Here is a 16,767-nt window from a genome sequence, read left to right as displayed (position 1 = left end):
AATATGTGCCTACTGACAACTGCAGCAAGGGGTAATGGCCCTGTGGGTCCAAGGCTACTACTTTCGCAGTGTAAGGCAATGTCTTACTAATCAGTATCGCTACCCCTGCCCGCTTTTGAGTTGAAGATGCTGCATGCACTGCGGCTACCCAGGACCTCCTCAATTTCTGATGTTCCAAGTCTGTAAGTCGGGTTTCTTGCAGACAGGCTATGTCGACCTTATGTCGTTTGAGCTGTGTTAAAATTTTTGTTAGTTTTATGAGAGAGGTAATGCCCAAAACATTCCAAGATACTATTCTCAAAGTGTTAGCCAGCAGGTATAAAAGGGGCTAGTACAAACATATAAAATGCTAAGTGCGCAAAAAATCCACCCCGGGTTCCCAGCCATACCCAGGGCAGCCACATGACACTCAGGACCTGCCCGAGCAGCACCAGTACCATGGTAAATGTTAGGTGCAGGAGTCTCGCAGCAGGGTCTGATCCCACCCTTCCCAATAATTGAAAGAATACCAGCAGCAACCACGTAGGCCAAGGACTCCCCCCCCTGGAACCCCATCCCCCCCTCCCTTCCCAACTTTCTCCCCAATTGCATGGTTGTGGTCACAGCCTCAGGTTCACTCTAGGCGGTCCCAAAGGTGTGAAAGATCACAAAACAATGCCACTCCGGGACCCGAGTTCCCATACAGTAAATACAATAGTCATAAGAGCAGTCTGCAGAGCAAATGAACGTTAGGATGAGCTCAAATATACAGTATATCAATTTCTGAACTAGAACAGGAAAAAACACAAAATTGTAAACAAACTTAAACCAGAATAGCAAGTAACAGCCATATTATCTGAGATCCAGGCTTCCCCCAAACCAGGAGATCCCGGTGCATCCACAATGCCACAGGCACACAGGAGCATGTGACAAACAAGGAAGCACACCATGTGCTCTTTCATGTAAGGTCCGACTGGGGCAATACCTGAGTGTTCACATAAAGGGCCGCCTCAGCCGCGGCCTCAAATACCTGCCAGCGTCCCTGATGGTAAATTTTCAAAGTGGCTGGATATAAAAAGAGAAAGCATATTTTTTTTCAGCCAAAGAGGAGCAAAGTGGGTAGAATTGCTTCCTGCGCTCCGTTAGGGCCACAGAGTAGTCCTGGAAAATGCGCACCTCAGACTCCTCAAATGCTAAAGTCTCCCGAAGTTGTTTATATTTGCGCAAGATTTCCAGTTTATGGTTATAGTTTAAAAGTTTGGCTATTACCATGCGAGGCCTCACCTCTCTTGCTTGTTCTCGGCCTAGCCGGTGTGCTCTCTCCAGTCGAATAGGCCCCAGGCCCTCCTTCAAGGGAAAGGAACTGGTCAGTACCTGCAGGAGCTTAGGACCGGGTACTGTTTCTGGAATCCCCAAAAAACGTAAGTTAGATCTTCTGGATCTATTTTCAAGATCATCCAGTCTTTCTGCTTGTTTTTGAGTCAGAGCCTGCAGTTCCTGTTAGAGCCTGCTATGTATCCTCGACGCTGGAAACCCGAGTCTCCAGCGCTGCGGTGTGGCTAGTAGTCTCCATAAGTAGATTTTCAAGCTTTTGGAGCTGTTCAAAAAGTTTTTCTATGCTGGGCTGCATTGCCACTGTTACTGCTTGAGTAAGGGCCGTCAGCGCCTCCGGCGCTATTTGCTGAATCATGGCTGTGGAGGTGACTGGCGCCATTTTGTCAGCGCCGTGCTGCGGGCGGTCCCGATCCTTTTTTTGAGTGCAGGTGGACATCGGTGACGCAGGAGAGGCCAGAAATCTGTCCATATATTGTGCACAGCAAGCGCTGCAAAGCGCTGTCTCCTGGCTCCCTCCAAAGGCTAGTAAGAGGGCGCTTCAGGACTCGGGGCCCGGGAGCTCAGGCAGCCTGCTTCTGCCTTGGCTCAGTGCATCAAGTGATCTCCCATGAAAGCACTTTTTAATCTTAAACCACCTCCAATGGTTTGGGATCTTAATATAGTCCTAGCAAGATTGATGAAATCATCTTTTGAACCAATGTCAACTGTTCATTTCAAGTTTCTTACTTGGAAGGTAGTTTTTCTCATTGCAATGTTAGTGAATTGTAAATGTTGGTGGCGAATCCACCGTTCAGTTTTTCACCATGACAAGATAGTGTTTGTACCCATCCAAAGTTCCTATAAAGATTGTCACTGATTTTCATCTCAATTGATAATCCTTCTGGTATTTTTTCCTAAACCTCATTCTGGAGAAAGGTCTCTTCACACCCTGGACTGTAATCTTTATCCTTTTATTGTTGCCATTTTTTAGGGTAAATTTGATCATTCTTGTTTGATTTCGGTGCTGCTATATTACCTTTTTGGTTATCTACCCAGGGCCTCTGCACCAGGTGCCTAGCACTCCCATCTCCCTATGCTCCTGTGTTCAACAACTTCATCTTCATATGCCCTCTATTTTGTTCCCTATCTTCTTTCCATCTCCCTTTATAGTCCTATGACTAGAATTTCCTCTTTTCATCCACATCTCTCATGTGCCCACTATCTGCACTCTCTCTCCTGATCTTCGCCCCCCCCCTCAACATTCCTTGCGTGTGGAGCAACACCATTTAAAGTGATGCACCTAGTGGCGCGTTGCCACTAGATGTGATTCCTAAGGCGCAAGCCAAAGGTGTGCTCTTTGCGCAGCGAGGCTATACAATAGGACGAGGCCAAGACAAACGCTCCAGCAAAACAGGGAAGAAGCGACTACCATCATTTCTCCCTCCCACACCAGAAGTTCATTGCGATGCTGCTGTTGGCACAAACCCCAAGCCTGCTCAACAAGCTGGACATTGCCTCAACCTAAAAGGCCACCCTGCAGCAAGGTCCTTTCTCTTCCTATCAGTGATCCAGAAGGATAAGGAGGAAGTCAACATCTATCCCCTGCCCCAAAGCGACACGATTGACTCTAACACAGAACCTGCAACTACAGGCCCGACGTCTCTTCAGTCCTAATGAGCTATCCAGCTATCTTTTGAACTCCCATAGCTGAAAACTGTCAACTTCTGTACCCTCCTCATTTTGAGCTCGCACCATTAAAAAAAAAAAAAAAAAAAACTCTTCTAATCCAAAGTTCATGATGAAATCCTCGCTCACCCAAATCTTACCTCTACTATGCATCATGTTGAAGATTTCCTGAAATTTATAGGTGTGCTAGGTTTCACAGTTGATATGAAAACTGAGATTGTGAATGAATCAAAATTAAGTGAATATATTAAAGTTTAGGAAATTAAAATGAGATCTAGTGAAAAAGCCCGAGACCTTATAATTAAAGATTGATGTTTAAATTGCTGGATCTGCACTCTAAACTAAGGAAGTTCAGTTTAACTTTGTGACTCTTAAGACATAGGCAAATTTATGTAGCATTGTTCATATACATCCATGGGATTTAAGGATAAGGTTCTCAGAGGAGCAGGAAACTTGGGGTTTTTACAGAGAGAATCTTTTCCTTATAGATTAGAACAGGGGTGCTCACACTTTTTGGGCTTGCGAGTTACTTTTAAAATGACCAAGTCAAAATAATCTAACAATAAAATTTTAAAAAACACAAAGCACACTGTATGCAGAGAAAATGTTAATTATCATTTATATTCTGGTTTTTTTTTTTTCAAAGAAATCAAGGCAGATGATTTTATGCAAAGTCACATCAGTAACAAATATACAAAAATAGACAACTATACCCCCTCCCTTTTTACTAAACCGTGATAGCAGGTTTTAGCGCAGGGAGCTGCGCTGAATGCCCTGCGCTATTCTCGATGCTCATAGGCTTCCTGCACTAAAAACCACTATTGCGGTTTAGTAAAAAGGGGCCATAGTGCAAAATATAGACAGCAGATATAAATTATCAAAACGGCCACATTTTGATCACTAAATTGAAAATAAAAGCATTTTTCCTATCTTTGTTGTCTGGTCATCATTCAAATCTTGTTGGTCCTAGGCTCTGGTTGTCTTCTGATAACTTGCTTGCCAGGGTCTCCTTCTTTCTTCTTTCTCTGTGTTAACCATTCATCTTCTATCTCTGTCCTCCCCTTCTGTTTCCTTTCCCTCCCCTGGAAGTCTGGCATCTTTTCTTTTTTTCGTCTCCATCCACAGATCCACCTTTTCTCAACTACCCTTTCATCCAGCATCTCTCCCTCCTTCCCCACCACATCTCCCTTTCTTTTCCCCAACTACCCTCCTGTCCAGTATCTCTATACCATCTCTTGTGTCCAACTTCTCTCCCTTTCTGTTCCTTCCCTCCCTAAATCCCATTGTCCACCATCTCTCTCCCATTCTTCTGTTTTTAGACCCATTATTTCTTCCCCCCCCAAAGTCCGGCATATGCACGTCTCTTTGAACTCCACTTTCCTCCCTCCCTCCTACACCAGGGCTCTCCTCCCCCGAAGGCCTGCACTACCACCCTGAATGTCTGCACCCCACCCCTGAAGTCCTGCCTGTCCCTTCTGAAGTCCTGCACCCCACCCCTGAAGGCCTGCCTGTCCCCCCCAAAGGCCTGTCCCCCCCAAAGGACTACCCCCTCCTCCCCCAGAAGGCCTGCGTTTTCCTCCCTGACCTCCCGCACATCCATTTACCTAATTCCAGCAGGGAACAGCCTACAGAGAGGATCGCCAGTACTTTAGCGATCCTTTCAGGTTGCCATAGGCCTCAGGAGCTGTCTTCCTTCTGCTGCGGTCCCGCCCCTCCTCTGAGTCAGAGGCAGGATCGTGGCAGAGGGAAGACAGCTCCTGAGGCCTATGGCAACCTGCAAGGATTGCTAAAGTACTGGTGATTCTCTCTGCAGGCTGCTCCCTGTTAAAATTAGATAAAGGGATGCGCAGGAGGCCATGGAGAAAGCCGGACACCATAACACTTCCCGACTGACCCTCCCCCCTTGCCCTCTAAAGCAGGAGTGGCGGCTGGCCAGCAAGAGGCAGCGGTGCCGATCCTGCTTTAGGAGGCAAGGGGGGAGGATCAATCACTGAATTGGGAGGCCGATTTTTATTTGGGTTTTTTAAATCGTATCAATTCACCCGATGTGAATGTATTTGAATCGGGCAGCACTAAGTCCTCGGCTCTTACCACAACAGGCACTTCTGTCTCCTGTAGTAGGGCGCTATGCTCCATCCCCCGCCGCCCTTCTAACCCCGCCCTGCCAGTACTCTGATTGGCCGGCGTTCTTCAAGAGGCGGATTAATTGGACGCCGGTCAGGAGGGGAAAAAAAGAGAAGGGAAACCACATGGCTCCGCGATCAACTGGTTGCCTGAGCGATCGACCAGTCAATCGCGATAGAAGTTTTGGGCATCCCTGGATTAGAACATACAATGCTAATTGGGAGGTCATACAGAAGTTAGGATGCAGGCCTTTTACTGACATGATTGATGTCTGAAAAGGTTAGAGATCAAAAGTGATTTAGAAGAAAAAATAAAACACTGCCACCTGCTGGGTTTTTTTATGGTTAAATCATTTTTATTGATAATTTGCAGCAACCAAGAAACAACAATACTGCTCAACAAAAGAACATCAATAATCCACTCTCAAAGATTCATATCCAACCCAAAACCCCTCCCAACCCCCCTCCACCCCTAAAACCCACCCTGTGAGCTGCAGCAATGTAACTAAACAGAGGAAAGCTGTGGGTTAAAATCAAAAAGTCCAACAGTCCAAATATAAAGCACAACAAAAAAGAACAACAAGAAAAGTCTACCACATGGTTTCTTCACGTTGATTAAAAGGTTCCAACAATATAAACCAAAAAACACCCCCCCTACTCACCCACCCAAGCACTCCAGTGTCAAAAGCTCAAAAGAGCACTATGAGCTCTAGGAAACAAACTGTCCTAAACAGGAGCCCACACTGCCTGAAATGTTTTTCACCTATCAGGACCACAGTGTTTGACATCCAAATATTCAAATTTTAACAATGTAAACAGCTCATTTCTCCACATGGTAACATTTGGCACCTCTGCCTGCCTCCATAATAACAGAATACATTTCCTAGCCAACAAAGAAGCTTTTTACAACAACCGATTATTCCCCTTGATCAAACTCAAGGAAGTAGTCTGAGAAAAAAGTAAAACATCTGCCCTCAGAGGGATCCTCTTCTGCATGACTGTCTGTAGATGCAATCCAATGAAAGACCAAAAAGTTTTTAATCGCTCACAGGTCCAAAACATATGAAACAACCCAGCTAGCATGGAATGGCACTTAGGGCAGCAAGCATGAGAGGCAAACCCCGCCAGGTAAGTTTTGTAAGGAGAGATATAAAGGCGGAGTAGGAATTTGTAATGCTGTTCTTGTAAAACTATAGAGCGGGTCAATCTCGAACGCTGTTTCATAAGAAGATGCAAACCATCTCCAGTTAGCTGTTCATGAGAGTCCAGATCCTGATTCCACACTGCTTCTACTGCATCATAATCCCAGGAAGCACTAAAACTGCCCAGACTGATTTGATGAAAGGAGAGGTTGGTCTATTGATGAGATAAAGTCAAAGTTTACTTTACCATATCTTTCATGTTTTCAATTAACATGTTGTGATCCAGGAAGTGGAGATAATGGGAGATTTGACAATAGGAAAACCAATCCCTTGCCTGCAATGAGCCATAAGTTTGAAGGTCCTGAAATGAAAGAGGAAGTCCCTGCTCAGTCACCAAGTCCCGCACAAAGCATAAAACATGATCAAGCCATCTCTGCAAATAAGTCTTGGAAGCATCAGGGTCCAAATCACAATTCCCCCATAAAGGCAATAAAACATAGAAACATAGAATATGATGGCAGAAAAGGGCTATGGCCCAACAAGTCTGCCCACTCTAATGACCCACCCCCCTAAGTTCTTCCTTGAAGTGATCCCACATGCTTATCCCATATTGTATTTATCTTTAATATGTTCATTCGTCTGAAGTTCAATAATTTTCATTTGAATTTGACTTGGGACATTAGCAACATCACAGTCAAATGGATTTTGAAACAATCTAATTTCCCTAAACTGGCATCCAAATCAGCAAATTGCTTCTGAAATTGTTGTTTGAGATCTGAAATAACTAAATTTGCGAACGAGAAAGGAAATTCTGCTTCACCCTTTTTATGCAATTCTGCACAGTTTAGCAATTTAGCTACCTATAACACCGCGAATTGACACTGTCGATTGAGGCCAAACAAGTACGAAGAAATACCACGAAGTATACAATTACGATTCAGTATTAAATAAAGTTGTGTATAATATTAACATAATATGGAATATCAATATATTTTGAATACAATTTTAATTAATGCATTTGAAATCTATCAACGCCCCGTGGTTTTTATTTGTGGATTCTCATTGGAAAATGACCTTATATACTCAAATATAAATTGATCCGAATATAAGTCAAGACCCCCATTTTTCTCCCCCAAAAAGGAGGAAAAAATGGTTGACTCGTATATAAGTCGGGCGGCTTAATATTCAAGTGCCCTGCACTGCCAGGCTCTGCACCCAGCAGCCCCCTCCCTTCCCTGTCAGGCTCTGCACCTGCCCCCTTTCCCTCTCTCCTCTGTCAGGCTCTGCACCCAGCCTCCTCCCTGCCAGGCACTGCACAATGTGACAAACCAAGCACCCATGCTGGTTTTGCACCTAGGACTGCCAAGAGGATCCTGTGCAGAAGAGCCGACCAAATCAGTTCTAGTGACCAACTTGAGTCTGACCTCCCTTGTCCATGTTATAAAATCAGTGGTGATCTGGATCAGGAGCTGGCGGAATCACAGCATTTGCACCCCGGTAGTATTTCAGCTAGGGCAACTAGAGCCAAGGTGGCTGTCCCTGTAAAATTAATGCAAAGTAGACAGAGGAATCTTGAGCTAAGGCAACCTACAGTGAAACCAAAGCCCATCCCCCTTTAAAGGCTGAAAGGGAGTGGTTTTGGGCTGGTTAAAGGCAGGCTGAATGAAGCAGGAAGGGGAGTGGAGAGTGATGAGGCAGAGGCACTCCAACAGGATGAAGCAGGACAGGGGCCTTGGAGATAGGAGGCAGACTCTGAGGTTGTAGATTGGCCCATGTAAGAAGGAGGAGAAAGTTTCCCTACTTCCAACTTCCATGCTGCAGAGGATTCTACGAAAATGGAAATCCAGGAAGCTGGCCCTAACACAGAGAGCCAAGCAGAGCAGATGGAAATCAACTAAACCAGTGAGCAGCTGTGTTGCAGCTGGTGGGTTTTTGCCTAGCAAAGTTTGCTTTATGTTTTGGTTTTTAAATTTTGAGTTGAACAATATTTCCTAGCTAAGAAGGTTACTTGCCTGCATTTTGGCAGCCTGCTTATTTTTATGGGACAAAGTGGATGCTTTGTATGCTGAAATCTCACTGTGTTTGCCGTTGCTGAGAAGCAATCACAAGAACTCTTTAAGCTGTGCTGCCTGCCGAGAGTTGCTATTGTAATCAGGGAGCCTATGCAGAGCTTACCTTCTGTTTGGAGCCTCAGTGAGTATACAAACTGTTTGCTGCTGGGAATTATCACTCTCCTGTATACATTATGCTGTGGATGCCTTTTTCTGCCTATACATAACTGCTACAGAAAGGAAGTTTTTGTCTCTTTTTTGTTGTTGTTTTCTGGAAAGCAAGTGTAATTTCAAGGCTGGGCCAGAGTGGATGGTCTCAGGCAAGACAAAAATGTATGTTTTCTTTTGACCTTTATTTATTTATTTTTTTTGAAAACTGGCTTTGTGAAAAGCTGCATGTGTTTCCTGTATGCTATACCTTTTGACCACTGGGGTCAGAATAAAGGCCAGTCCTGACCTTTGAGAAAATTCTGCCTGGGTTTGGTATTTTGCATGGTTAAAGCCAGTACTGACCTTTGCTCCCAGGCTTAGGCAGTTACCTAGAGCCAACTAGAAGCCCTGAAGATATCCCTGGTAGAAGGGGACATGTCATTGTCACGCTTTAACTCCACTCAGAGGAGTGTTGGTGACAACACAGACCCCCATCCCTCCCTCCGAGGCTTTCCACCCTGTCCTCCCTCCCTGCCCCGTCCATCGTACCTCCTCTGCTGCTGTTGTACTTCCTCTGCCACAGGAATCCCTGGTGGTCCAGAGGTGTACCGGGCAGGGGTGAGCTTTCCGCACTCCTGCCCTCTGCTAACCCGGTCGGACGACGGACGTTGCCGCGAGTTCCGGCTTCAGCTACTGAGCAGTACTGAGCAGGAGCGCACATTGACACTGCTGCTCAGCGCTGAGCAGCTTCCTGAATGGCTCCCACAAATTCTCACCAAAGCATGCTCCTGCTTGGTACTGCTCAGCGGCTGAAGCCGGAACTCCCGACAGTGACCGACCGGGTTAGCAGCAGGGCAGGAGCATGGAAAGCTCACTTCTGCCCGCTACACTATTGGACCACCAGGGGTTCTAGCAGCAGAGGAGAATGATGGACAGGGCAAGGGTGGACGACAGGGTGCAGAGCCTGGTGGCCCAGCAGAGGCCTGCAATAAGTCTGGGAGGGGTGGTGTTGGACGCTGGGCGCTGGCATTTCCATATAATTCTTTCACAGGCCGGATAAAATCATATCGCGGGCCGTACTTTGGAGACTCCCTGTTCTAAACCAAAATCAGCTACTAGAAGAAATGGGAAAAATAGCACTCACACCAATACTAAAATCAATGAATGCAGATCTCTCCACTCCCTCAAACTACAGACCCATTGCTGGCAGACCCATATTCGCCAAACTCCTAGAAACCCATGTAAGCAAACAACTTACAACATATATCGAACAACACTCAAGCTTACATCCCTCCCAATTTGGATTCTCATCGCAGGATAGCCCAGCACTCCTCCTCACTGTGATCACTAAAATTAAACAGTTACTAAACACAGGCCGAAAAGTAATACTTCTTCAATTTTACATATCCGCTGCCTTTGACTCAGATGATCACCATCTCGGAAATAGGAGTGACAGATACCTTTTTCATCAAAAAGGATGGGGTCCGTTCCAAAACTGGAAGGCCTACTGTGGTACTACAAGGCTCTCCGCTTTCCCCTATTTTATTTAACCTATTTATAAGCTCACTTGGAGATATTAAATTCAACGATGAGCACATTTTGTCATTCGCAGACAACATCCGTCTCCTTATCCCAATAACCAAACTGATACTATCCAAAAAATCTCAGACAACATAGGCAGAATACAAACCTGGGCAACAAGCTAAAACTAAATGTCTCTAAAACCAAAATTATATACTTTCATACCCCATAACAGACAGCTCAGACAAGTATTACTCTCCAATCTGGTAACACCCTCGCAGTAGACAAATCCTCCAAAGTTCTGGGATGTATTTAGGACTCTATGCTAACAATGGAACCACAAATCTCCAACCTCTGGAAAAAACCCTCTTCACCATGAGACAATTGAGACTTATCAGATCATACTTCCATCAACACCACTTTGCCCTAATCATGCAGATGCTGATCCAGTCGCAACTACATGGGTATCAACATCACCCTTATCTTCAAAATGCAGCTCATACAAAACACAGCTATAAGACTCATATTCAAACTGAAAAAAAATACAACTTGACCTCCAACTACCTCAAACAACTTCACTGGCTACTCATATCATCTCAAATAAAATTCAAAAAAAGAAAGAAAAAAATGATATAAAGAAAAGACAATAAAAATTTATAAGAAAGAAAGAGCAAGATATAGGAAAAACATTAATAACATACTAAATATATGTTTAAGATGAAATTTTATGATGTAAATAATAATACCAAAGAAATATAAATTAAAAACTGTTAAATGGATAAAGATACATTAATGAAATGTTATGAAAATATGACTAAAGATAATAAAGGTTAATATAAATAGATAGAAGGGGAATTTGATTGAATATTGAATGCCTAGAGGGGAGGAGAATGTTTGGGTTACAGTTCCAATGTGTATCCTTAAGCAGCCATTGTATTGGGTGGGAAAGGGAGGGAAAAGGAATGTATTTACTAGAATGATTAAGGAAAAAATTAACAAGGGATTAGATACTTTAGGGGTAAATATGTGTGTCGTGAAAAACATTTTTTGGATTCTGAATATAAAAGAAGAGGAGAAAAAGATTATAATGAGAAGTATTAAAATGTATAATGTCTTTTAAGATATATTCTATTAATGTCAATGGCCTGAATCACGTAATAAAAAGGAAAAAAGTATTAACATTTTTAAAAAAGCAAAATGCGGATATTTACTGTCTGCAGGAGACCCATCTTAGTAAAAAGGAATCACAGAAATTATCGGGAGGGTGGGTAAAAGAATGTTTTTTTGCTCCAGCAGAGGGTAAAAAGCAGGGGTAGCAATTCTTATAAATAAAAAATGTATGGCCAATATTAAGGTAAAAAATTCAGATCCACATGGAAGATGGATACATATTGATATAAGTATGGGAAATGATGCCCTGACGTTGTTCAATATATATGCCCCTAATTCGAATCAACCAGAATTTTTAAAAAAATTACAGAATATGTTGTTACCACTGGCTGCTTCTAATTTAGTGGTGGCTGGAGATTTTAATGCTGTAATGGATCCATTAATGGATAAAAAACCAGGTAAAAGTATAAAATCTGTAGGTTTAGATAATTTGGTTCAATCATGTGATTTGAAAGATATATGGCGTATTCTTCATTTTAATGATCAGGAATTTTCATTTTGTTCACAGGTTCATAAATCATTTTCAAGAATAGATTATATTTTTATTTCAACAAATAAAGTGCAACAGGTGATTAAAGCTTCCATAGATCCTATTATTATTTCGGATCATGCGGGAGTATGGATAGAATTACAATTAGATCAATTAGAGAATGGTAGACCACTTTGGAGATTTGATAATGCATTGCTTGTGGATGACAAATTTTTGGAAAATTTTAAAACACAAATTAACGATTTCTTTCAAATAAATAGTGGAGGATACATCTATAGAGAATGTATGGGATGCATTTAAAGCAACTATGAGGGGTAATATTATATCATATTCAGCTTTTATTAGGAAACAGATTAAAATACAATATATAGAATTAGAAAAAGAAATAAAAATATTAGAAGCTAAATTGGTAAGTAAATGGGAAAATGAAGTTTTGCAAGCTCTTTTGAAAGCAAAAGGTAAATATAATGAATTAACTTCAAAAATGATAAGAAGAGATTTGTTTTCCAAGCAAACAGTGTATTATGGAAATTCTAATAAGGCGGGGAGATTATTGGCAAATTATCTTAAAGCAAAAAAAAGAAGAATTAATATTAATGGAATAAAAGATGATAATGGTTTAATAACAAATCAAACAAATATAATATTAAAACAATTTTTAAAATTTTATAAGGACCTGTATTCATCCGAGCCTTATTTGGAGAGACAAAAAGATGGAAAAAAATTTTTAGATTTAATTAATGGACCTAAGGTTCCTGATCATATAAAACGGAGTTTAGATGAACCTATATCATTAAAAGAATTAGAAACAGCATTGAGATCTCTTAGAGTTGGATCCGCTCCAGGTGGTGATGGTTATACAGTAGAATTTTATAAAACATTTCAAAATATCCTTTCCCCACATTTACTAAATTTATATCAGACACAACTTATAAAAGGTAATATTAAAGGTACTATGGCTGAATCAATAATAATTGTTTTGCCTAAGCCAAATAAAGATCCTACTTTGGTTTCAAACTACAGGCCTATATCTTTGATAAATGTTGATAATAAACTTTTGGCGAAAATTTTGGCTTTGAGATTAGCCAAAGCTCTCCCACATATTATAGATATGCATCAAACGGGTTTCGTTGCTAAAAGACATTCCTCTAATAATTCTAGACTATTGTTTCACATGTTAAACTTATTAAAAAAAATGGATGAACCGGCTTTTACAGTTTCATTAGATGCAGAAAAAGCATTTGATAGGGTAGAATGGAATTTTATGTATCAGGCTTTAGAATGGTTTGGTATAGGTTCTGGATTTATACAAATGGTAAAAACATTGTATAGCTTCCCGATTGCAAGACTAAATATTAATAATAAGATATCTGATGGTTTTCAATTGCAGAGGGGAGTTAGACAAGGTTGTCCTTTATCTCCTTTGTTATTTGATGTTGTATTAGAACCCTTATTGTTAGCAATACAACAAACGAGGGAAATACAAGGTATTCCATATTCAGATATGGAATATAAAATTTCAGCTTATGCTGACGATATTTTGCTTTATTTGAGAAATCCAGAGTCTACCTTATCTTCTTTATTGGAATTAATTGATAAGTTTGGCAAATTTTCAGGTTATAAAATTAATTGGAATAAATCTGAAATTATACCTTTAAATATTCATTGTGTAAAAGGATTATTTGACACTTTTCCATTCATATGGAAAGAAGAAGGATTTAAATATCTTGGCATTCAAGTTAAAAATACAATTGAAGATACTGTAAAAGAGAATGAAAAATATGTATTAAAAAAAAGTTACGGAGTTATGTGAGCAATGGAACCCATTACATATTTCTTGGTGGGGAAGAGTTCAAACTATTAAAATGATGATGTTACCTGTAGTTTGCTACCAAATGAGTATGATACCTATTTATTTTCAGGGGTCCTTTTATAAAAAGCTTAATAGCATTTTAACAAAATTTCTTTGGCTTGGTAAAACACCTAGAATAGCTTTAGTAACTTTGCAAAAATCAATTAAGGAGGGAGGGGTAAATTTTCCAAATTTCTATAGGTACCATCAAGCCTATATTCTACGTCAGGGTATGTATTGGATCCTCCCAGAACTTATGGATAATGCACCGGATTGGTTATATTTAGAATGGCGCCTTATGTTTCCCCTAAATTTAGTTCATTTGCCAAGTATTAACATACCTAGAAGATACAGAGAAAATAAAATATTAATGGATACTTGGAAAACCTTGAGGTTTATTGATAAATTAACACCTATCCCAATAAACAAATCAACTAATCAATCTATATGGATAAACTCCAAGATCAAAATTGGCGGAGCTCAAATCCTTTGGAAGAACTGGATTATTGCAGGCATTAGATCTCTAGACGATGTTATTTCCGAAGGTAAACTGCTGGATTTTTCACAATTGCAACATAGATTTGGTCTTAATAAAACACAAAGTTTTAAATGGTTGCAATTGAAGCAGGCCATTCAGGTTGGGTTCCCTGAATGGAAAACATTAAATAATCAATATAGTTTAAAGTTCTTATGTTTTCAAGCAGACTTCCTAGGACATCAAGCCGCATTGTGGTATAAATTAATATCTGGATATTTAAACAAAAAACCAAAAAATGGTCTAAGAGATATTTGGAGCATTGAGATTGGACATCAGATTAATGCATCTCAATGGCCACTAATTTGGTCTTGGAGAATGGGATGTACAGTGTCAGCATCTATGAGACAAACTTGGTTCTTTTTATTACATAGAGCTTTTTGGACCCCTACACGTTTGCAAAAATTAGACAGTTCTAAGTCCAATAAATGCTGGCACTGTAATCTAGAACCAGGGACATTAGATCATTTATTGTATTATTGTCCCTATATTAAAACTTTTTGGAATTCAATTTGGCCACAAATTAATAAATTGATGGAAAATCATATTGCAATATCATATGATACAATATTATTTGGAATGATGATGAGAAAAAAAAGTCAAATTTCACCAGAAAATAACAAGCTTTTATTAATTATGACAGGGGTTGCCATTCAGCATATAACCAACAACTGGAAGAATTATAACAACCTAAATTATATATTTTGGTGGAATACAATATGTCATATATTTAAAATGGAAAGAACAATAGCAATACAAAGAGGGACATATACTAAATTTATAAAAATATGGGGGCCATTGACAAAATACTGCAATGAATAAATAATAAGATTTTTCTTCTTCTTTTCTTCTTTTAAATATTTTTTTTTATGACACACATAGAGGGGGGGTAATGAAAATAATTTCTATATAATATGTTATAATATATTATACAATATGTAATGTATGAATGAAAAGTAATAGAAGGGTGGGGGGAGGGAGAGGGGATAAAAATATATTTAGAACATAATGTATTAGATATAAAAGTGTTATTGTATATTCATTAATTGTATTTTAACATGTTGTACACTTTCTGTAAAATTTGAAAATAAAAAATAATATACAAAAAACATCCTGCATTATAAATTGCATACTCTACGGAAACTCTGCTGCACCTCTAATTCACCTGTTCTCCTCGACATGGTGCCCTTCACACAGAAATCACAACAGGATACAACTGAATCTCCCCACAACAAAAATCTCAAATACTCCACTCAATGTTCACTTTCTCAGGTGTGAAAACTTGGAATGACCTCACCAGAACCGTCAGAACAAAACCTAACTACACCACATTTCGTAAAAAACGAAAGATCTAGCTTTTCAACTCCACATGCTCTACCAGCAACTAAGTCCAACTTTCTTCTACACTGAAATCTTCATCCTGTTACCACACTATAACCTAGTTCTCAGCTACACACTAATTAATGACTGTATCTGGTACCGTACTCAGCTACACACTTATCTAATGACTGTAACAGATTCCTTCAATCTCATGACTTCATTGTCTTAACCTTTTAAATTTCTTGCAGGGTGTTCAGGGAGTTGAGTGATGTCTTGGCGGAGCCGCTGTCTGCGCTCTTCAACCTCTCCCTTAGTTCAGGTAGCGTCCCATTGGACTGGAAGAAGGCTAACGTCATTCCACTCCACAAAAAAGGCTCCAAGACAGAAGCGGCAAACTACAGACCAGTGAGTCTCACATCAATAGTGAGCAAACTAATGGAAACTCTTATCAAACACCAATTAGATACGATCCTGAATGAAGAGAACCTACGGGATCCCCGTCAACATGGATTTACTAAGGGGAGATCCTGCCAATTCAACCTGATCAGCTTCTTTGACTGGGTGACGGGGAAGCTAGATGTTGGAGAGTCCCTGGACATCGTATACCTGGACTTTAGCAAAGCATTCGATAGCGTACCTCATCGCAGGTTGCTAAGCAAGATGAGTTCCATAGGATTGGGCGACACATTGACGAAGTGGGTTGGGAACTGGCTTAGAGGTAGGGTTCAAAGGGTAATGGTGAACGGCACCCCCTCTGAAATGACAGAGGTGATCAGCGGAGTGCCCCATGGCTCTGTCTTGGGCCCGATACTATTCAATATCTTTATAAGGGACTTGGCAGAAGGGCTCCGAGGTAAGATAACATTATTTGCCGATGACGCCAAACTAAGCAATGTAGTGGGCAAAAGCGCAATAGATAAAAATTCAATGCCCGACAATATGATGCACGATCTACTCTTACTAGAGAACTGGTCTAAGACATGGCAGCTCAGCTTCAATGGCAAAAAATGCAAAGTTATGCACCTGGGTACCCAAAATCCATGCAGGACTTATACCCTTAATGGCGAGATCCTAACAAGAACGGTAGCAGAACGGGAGTTAGGGGTGATCGTCAGTGAGGACATGAAGGCTGCCAATCAAGTGGAGCAAGCTTCTTCCAAGGCAAGACAAATCATAGGTTGCATACGCAGGGGTTTCGTCAGCTGTAAGCCTGAAGTCATTATGCCTTTGTATAGATCCATGGTGAGACCACACCTGGAATACTGTGTGCAATTCTGGAGGCCGCATTACCTTAAGGATGTGCTGAGGCTGGAATTGGTCCAGAGAATGGCCATCCGGATGGTCTCGGGACTGAAGGATCTCCCGTACGAAGAACGGTTAGATAAATTACAGCTATACTCGCTCGAGGAGTGCAGAGAGAGGGGAGACATGATC

General features: G+C 40.9%; 1 protein-coding gene across 6 annotated transcripts in view; it reads left to right on the top strand.

Annotated features, from left to right (window-relative positions):
• HYDIN (HYDIN axonemal central pair apparatus protein) overlaps nt 1-16,767 on the top strand; it is a 1,718,235-nt gene that overhangs the window by 1,220,171 nt on the left and 481,297 nt on the right. The gene's annotated exons all lie outside the window — the stretch shown is intronic.

This window comes from Geotrypetes seraphini, chromosome 4, assembly GCF_902459505.1.
Source record: "Geotrypetes seraphini chromosome 4, aGeoSer1.1, whole genome shotgun sequence".
Taxonomy (NCBI): domain Eukaryota; kingdom Metazoa; phylum Chordata; class Amphibia; order Gymnophiona; family Dermophiidae; genus Geotrypetes; species Geotrypetes seraphini.
Note: the sequence above shows the minus strand (reverse complement) of the source record. Positions and strands in the feature narration are given on the sequence as shown.